Raw genomic sequence first — 7045 nt, forward strand, 5'->3', positions numbered from 1 at the left:
GTATACATGATTTTAAAGGGTAGTTGAGGGCCCGCCTGGGTGCAACTGGAAGTTATGTGGAGAATAGCGAAGCAAAACATGTGGCAGATTCAGAATGGAACCCAAAGGAACTTCCTGAGCTAATGGTCGACTGCCATGTGGCAATTGTTAACCGGTGACTAGGTAGAGTAAGCGATTTCCGAAATAAAGGCCCCTTTGAAAGGTTTAAAGCCTATTAAGAGATATTCATCTTGTGGTTGATCCAACGGTCATCATTATTTCATGGCCCAAAGATGCACGTAGTGTAAGTTCTGCAAAATGGCGAAAACTGTTAGCCGTCAAGGTGAGGTATGGTTAGTTAGTAAGATTGATGGTCATTGTTCGAGTTAAAAATCGGGCAGTTAAAGCTTGATCTGATGGATGGCATTGCTTCGTGAAGGAAAAGTGCACAAGTGTTAAAGCCCGTGAAATAGCGAAAAGAAGGTAGGGCCCGACACTAATAGAGAGAGATCAAATGGAGATAAAGGCAGTGTAACTTCTCGTAATCCAACGGCTAGCGTTGCTTCATGAAAGAAAAGTACAAAGGTTTTATGTTCTGCGAAATAGCAAAAGAGCTAAACAAAGGAAAGACTCAGAGAAATTATGACCCATTAGAGCCTGTTTTGAATTCGATTTTGTGAATTCAATTCTAAAATGATAGCCGAAGCATGCGGAGTTAATTTGTAAAAATTCAATGCCAACTTTCCATATTATAGTCCGCATCAACTTGATTGTTAGCATTGTTTCATCGAAGTCTATCGCAGAGCAATTGGTGCGGAGCGATTCTTTTCAGGTGAATAAAAGGTTTTTGTGCTTTCCTTGATAATTGTGGTCTGTTTTCCGTTATTGCTATGTGAATTGTTTTTATTTGAGGTCTGTGCTAGTTTCAATTGATATAGTTTCTTATTCAAGATGGCACCAAGAAGGGAGTTGATAGGAAAAGTGAATTATCAGGACAGGAATATTTGTGACGATTTTTTAGAATAGTTAACCATGTCTACCAATGTTGGGGCTAAGGCCAAAGAATAAGTACCAAAGAACCCTCGTCTGAGAATTGGAAATGGCCTGTATGACAAAGGAAATTGGTTAAGGGACCCTGAAATACGGGTATCAGGTTTAGGATTGTTCAAGGTAGGCTTTGGGCAGAGACATTCCCCAGCCCCTTTGAACAACATATGGGAATTGGATGTGGTGAAGCTTGTGGTCCCTGGTGTATTCATGGACGTAGATTTTTTGACCCTAATTGCACAGAATTATGACCCTATAGCAAGATGCATCAGGAATGTGAAGGGATTAGCCCTAATTGAAATAAAAGATGATGAATTCAGAAATGTGTTTAAACTCAGTGAGGCTTCCAATTTGTTAGAGCCTATTGACTTTAAGTCATTAGCCCAGATGTACAATGCACAGAGGGATCATCTTAGGAGTGGCCCATTGAAAGAGTTCTTTGTTAAGATAGGGGGTTTAACAGTTGTAGGCCCTAGCACAATGGAACCATTCTCCCTCAATTTATTTACTCTAAGAGCTAAGGGTATGTATTGGGCACTATGTCAGATCTTTAGAGAGGATGCTGAGAGGAACATGCACACCCATTACATGTTAATGATTGTATAAATTCTAAACCCCTCCCTGGCAATAACATTTGATTATGCCCCATATCTTACTGATGCAATTCATGCAGGGCTGGTAGGGATCAAAAATGGTAAGGTAGATAAGTTGTTTGGATGGTACTCCCTATTAATGCATATGTTATTGTTCAAAGGTGTTGACTATTTTGCAAAGGAAATGGACTTGGTTAAGGTAAAGGATAAGGAAGAGATGTTGGTCCAACTTTGGAGCACTGTTTTATCTTGGGATAGAGAAGATGCTAGTTTTCTAAAGTTTGATAGATGCTTTGCATCTAAGATTAGAATTCTTTTATGCACCGAAAACCCTAGGATTCCTAAGGCTCTTTTTGAATTCCTTAGACCTAAAGAGTTTGCAAAGGGCATTAAGAGTGTTCACAATCGAGGAGACATGTATTTGTACCCTGTTTCTACTGTTCTCAGAGTATATGGTTTCAGATGTACTCCATATCTACTGCCCTATCAGGTCCAATTGAAGATAGGAATTGCAAAAGTATTGAGACAAATTGGAGGAGTACAAGAGACAGAGCTCACCAATAAGGGTAAGGGGACCATTTTCCCAACTATCACCATGGCCCACCATTTTGTAATCACTAAAGGTGGCTGGAAATATTTTGAGGAATTCTTTAAGCCATATAGGCTGTCAACTGTAATCTCAAGATGTGCAAACCCTGACGACTTTTTCAATGGCATGTTTAGAAAGAGGGTAGTGTGTAAAGGTAGGCCTCATCAATGTCATGTTCCTTGAAGATTTAATTAGGAGTGAATTCCACTTAGATGAGCAGGAGCAGGAACTAAGGAAGGAGAAGTGGGTCGCATATAAGAAGGCACTTGATTTTATCCATCAATTTGATAGTAGCTATTACCCTCTTTCTATCTTCAACCCTTTTGAAGAGAAAATCAAATTCTTGATTCTCTATTTTGAAGACCTCATGCAGACCTTAAAAGAAAAAAGAGAGCCTATAATGCAAAATGATCCTGATAGGGTTAAGTTGGTCCTGCCTAAGCCTGCTTTTGCTAACACTATCTCACCTAGTGACTATGTAATGCATAAGAAGTCAAAGTACACTGTGATGATGCCAGTGATAGGTGAGCCTTCCACTTCAAGAGGGAAATGAGAAATTGAAGATGTCATTGACATCCAAGATTCCCCTAAAAGGCAAAGAGTGGGGAAGGAAATTGAAACTGATGAACCTCAATATTCTCCATCTCAGTCCCCTATCCACATAGGAGATGAGCAAGCGGTGGCTGAACAATTATTATAGTTAGGGACTCTCGGTGAGATTGCCTATACCTATGAGGAGACCCAAGAAGGGATTCTAGAGGATCCACTTAGTGCTAAAATGAACCTGACTGATGGTGAGCTAAGGGGCAAAGAATTAGACCTTAGTGTTAAGCAAGCCAGTGAAGAATTCCTGGCTGATAGTAACTTTGTTATAATAGGGGATTTCATGCAATTTGTGTGGAAGCAGAACATGGAACAATTCAAGGCTAGATGTGAGCAGAGGAAGAGTGAACAGCCTCTCAGAGATGCAACTCAAGTAGAAGAAGAAATAAAGCAAGAAATGATGGAAGAGTTTAAGACTATTACCCCTGAGAAAGGAAGAGAGATGGTGTCTAAAGCTAGTGTATTAATCCTCCCTGAATGGGATATAACTAATGCTTTAGTTCTTGAAGCGGTGAGGAAGGAGACAAAACCAATGGAAGGAGTGACTTTCAGCAAGGATAATGTTGCTTTAGCCATGTGGTCACTAAAAAAGGATGAGAACAAAAGGAGGAAAAGTGCATCAAATTCTAGTCTCTTAGGAGGCATGATTGTTAAGAGAGTCCAACATACAAGGGTAGTGGAAGCTACAAGCACAGTTTTGGAAACTGCAAAGTTTAGTGTGGTAGTAGCAAAGAAAGAGGCAAAAGAAAGAGCTAATCTCCAATTTTAATTGGAGACTATCTTAAAGGCTTACAATGAGGCCAAATAAGGTATAGCCAACAGGGACAACATTATTATTAGACTTCGGAGTCAGTTGGCAGGTCAACACCATCTAGGTGAGTCCTCTACACTCATGATAGCCTCCTCTCCAACGAGACCCCCTCCTACTAGTCCCATTATAGAATATCCCCCTTCTGCTATGTCTTCTAGTTTCCAGCCAGCTGAAACTGTCCAACATGAGTTGGAAAAGTTGAAACAAGCTCAAGCCTTGTTTGCAAACAAGTATGAAGAAAAGGTGAAAGCCACAATCTTGAAGTTTGATGATTCAGTCAAGGCCTCCTTTGTATACATTAATATGAAGAGGATTCTGGATGTTTTGATCAAATTGAGAGAGGATGAAGCCACTTTGGAACCAATCCTTAATAAGTGGGTGCCCAGAGGTAAGGAGTTGGAGCTCATGTGTTCATCCCATGCAGATACAGAGGAGAATGACATTCTAAGGTCCACTAGTGAGTTTATAAAAGAGATGAATATTCTCTCAGAGGAAAGGGCAAGTGTAAAAAGAAAAGCCCAATTATATAGAAAAGAATATTTAGATCACAAGTTTGAATGGTTTTGAGGGGGATTTGTAGGTCCAATTCAGTTAAAAGAGGAGAAGACCTAGCTAGAAGAGTTGGACCACAAGTTGTCCTTAAGAGTTAATGAAATTATTAACACTAATGACACATCCTTACTTGTCCAAACTATAGACATCTAAAAATGGTCAACTCTTGCGGAGTCATACTTTAACATTTGCGCATTACCTTATTTTAGGGTTTTTGCGTCACATTAACATTTCTTCTATGTTGCGCACTTGGTCTTTATCATTTGCGAGCATCAAGTCCTTCTGCATTCCTCATTTTTATCGCTTTCGAATTAGGGTTTTGTCCTCTTGTCAATCTTGTCATTTTGCGATTGATTCGTCATCGATCCTCGTCCTTGTCAATCTTGTCATTTTGCGATCGATTCAACATCGATCCTTGTCCTCTTGTCAATCTCATCAATTTTGTGACCGATTTGTCATCAATTGTCATCCTTCTCAATCATGTCAATTTGGATCAATTAGTCATTGTTTCTTGTCAATTGGCGCCTATCAATTTGATCTCTTTATCAATCTCAATCATTTGTCAGCATTGGTCCTTTGTCAATCAAAATCATGATCAAATCGAATTGACATCAATTATCTTTTGTCAAGACCTAATTGTCATCCTTGCATTTCTAATTCATCTTCTAAGGTTTTATGATTTATTCATTTAATCTTGTTTGTCATTTTCCCTTTAGGTTAAATAATTTATTTATTTATCCTAAGTCTTCTTGTCACAATTAAATATTTATTTAATTGGCTAATTAATTCCTTCTCTTTTTGTGAATTAATTAATGAATGAAAAATTATTAATTAATTTACCTAATTTTCATCAATTTCTAATTTCCTAATTTCCAATTCATCTAATTTTCTATTTTCTCTTATTTTTCTAATATTTCCCCTAATTTCATGGGAATGACATTTCAATCTTGTCATAATTTGTCATAATTTGTCAATCAATCAATTTTGCATATCAATTTTGTCAATTTTGTCAATCAATCAATAATGCATAGAAAGTGTCAATTTTGTCATAATATGTCATATTTGTCATTCTTGATTTGAAATTAACTTTCAAATCTCTTCATGCTAATCTTGTCATCTCTCCAATTTGTCTATAAATTGGATGAATCTCTTCAATCAAAAGATCCCCGAATCAATCACGCTTCTAGTATTCTTACGTTGTCGTCTTGTCAATATTGCTTTCATATTATGCTTATGTACTTGTAGGTGAGATCCACAAAACAAAGCAATTTGAAGGAGAAAGAAGGACAATGGAGAATTATGAAGGAGATATCTGCATTTGGTTTGCTTTAATTTTGTTTAGAATATCTTATCTTCATGTTTTCTATTGAATGTTTTCAGGATTGTTATCATTGCAATTGAGTTTTCGTGATTGAAGTAGGCTAATGTTTCTATTTACTTTGATGATTTCCATATTCCTATCTACATTAATTGGTGAACCCAACGTGAAAATGCTTCGATCTAATTTTTTTTAATGTTTTGTGAAGTTGCAGATTTTTTTGTGGAGAAATTGCAGATTTTTTCTTCTAAAAAAAAACAGTCATAATCAATTGATCACGTAAAACATTTCGTGCAAAATTAAAATAAACGATTTCTGGGTATATTAGATCACACCTTTACCTTTCCAGATCATCTTACGGTTTGTGATTTGAATAAATATTGAGGAAGTTATGACATTTTTAATTATGCTTCTCTAAATGGTCAAAATTTTCAAAAACAAAATCATGCAACCTTCATCTAGATTAATTTAGCTTGGCAAATTAATCATGCATTCATGCAAATTTTATCTAGATTAATCTAGGGTGGTAAATTTGATAAATTTCACATAGATTAATCTAAGAGGACAAAGAATCACAACTTTTATGGATTAATTTTGATGGTGATTCATTTCTCTTGATTCTCTAATATTGTTGGTAGCTTTGTGGCGAAACACTTGACAAAGAATTATTTCACAAACTACTAATGAATTGTTTGCAAGTTCGCTAGTCAAAGACCAAGCAAATCAAACTCTTAACTTAGTGATTTTGTAGGTTGCCTTATTTTCCAACCAAACTTTGTGTTTGCATTTTTTTTTAGGCACCTAGTATGTTTGCTAAGTAGGATAGAATGAACATGTCTTCACTTTGCTTGTCGAGTATGACATTGGAGTAGGAGAGTATGCTCTCATCCTTCTTAGGGTGATTAGAAATCCAAATCTTTGATACCATTCGCATGTTCTGGATTGTTTGTTACCTTTAGAGGGCCTGCCTTCCCGACCATTTGCTTTCTTTTGCAAGCAAGTGACAATTGTGAGAGGGGAACGACCCAAAGTGAGCACAGCTAGAGTACCTTGGCATTCTAAATCACTATAAATAAATACCTGATGGGTGAAAGCTTTGAAGGAAGGGTTACGTGGGAATTGTAGTTACTTGAGAAGTGATGACCCTTGGACTCTTTCTCATATCAACATCTAAGTAGGGCCTCACGGTCTAAATTGTTCTTGCGCAAATACATTTGTTTGGTATCTTGGTGGGCCTCTGTCTCAATCACACTTGCGTGACACCAAGGAGTAACGCTTAACAGAAATCCTTATTAAACACCTTGTATTTAGAGGCCAAAATCCTTCTACTTGCTTGAGAAGGAGGAGTTCGGATACTTGGAAGAGATACTAAGTTCACCATGGGGAGATTTCCATGGGGACTAATGCTTGGCTGCCCTGAGAAGTGAGTGTTGTGGAGGGGAGCCCATGGGGTCGAGCATCTATGTTTTCTCCTTGAATCTCATAACGAGTCTACCTCTCAAGTACCTATTGTCCTTACCTACCATAAGAAATGTGTGAATGAGCATGATTGT

Source organism: Cryptomeria japonica, chromosome 7, assembly GCF_030272615.1.
Source record: "Cryptomeria japonica chromosome 7, Sugi_1.0, whole genome shotgun sequence".
NCBI classification, from domain to species: Eukaryota; Viridiplantae; Streptophyta; class Pinopsida; order Cupressales; family Cupressaceae; genus Cryptomeria; species Cryptomeria japonica.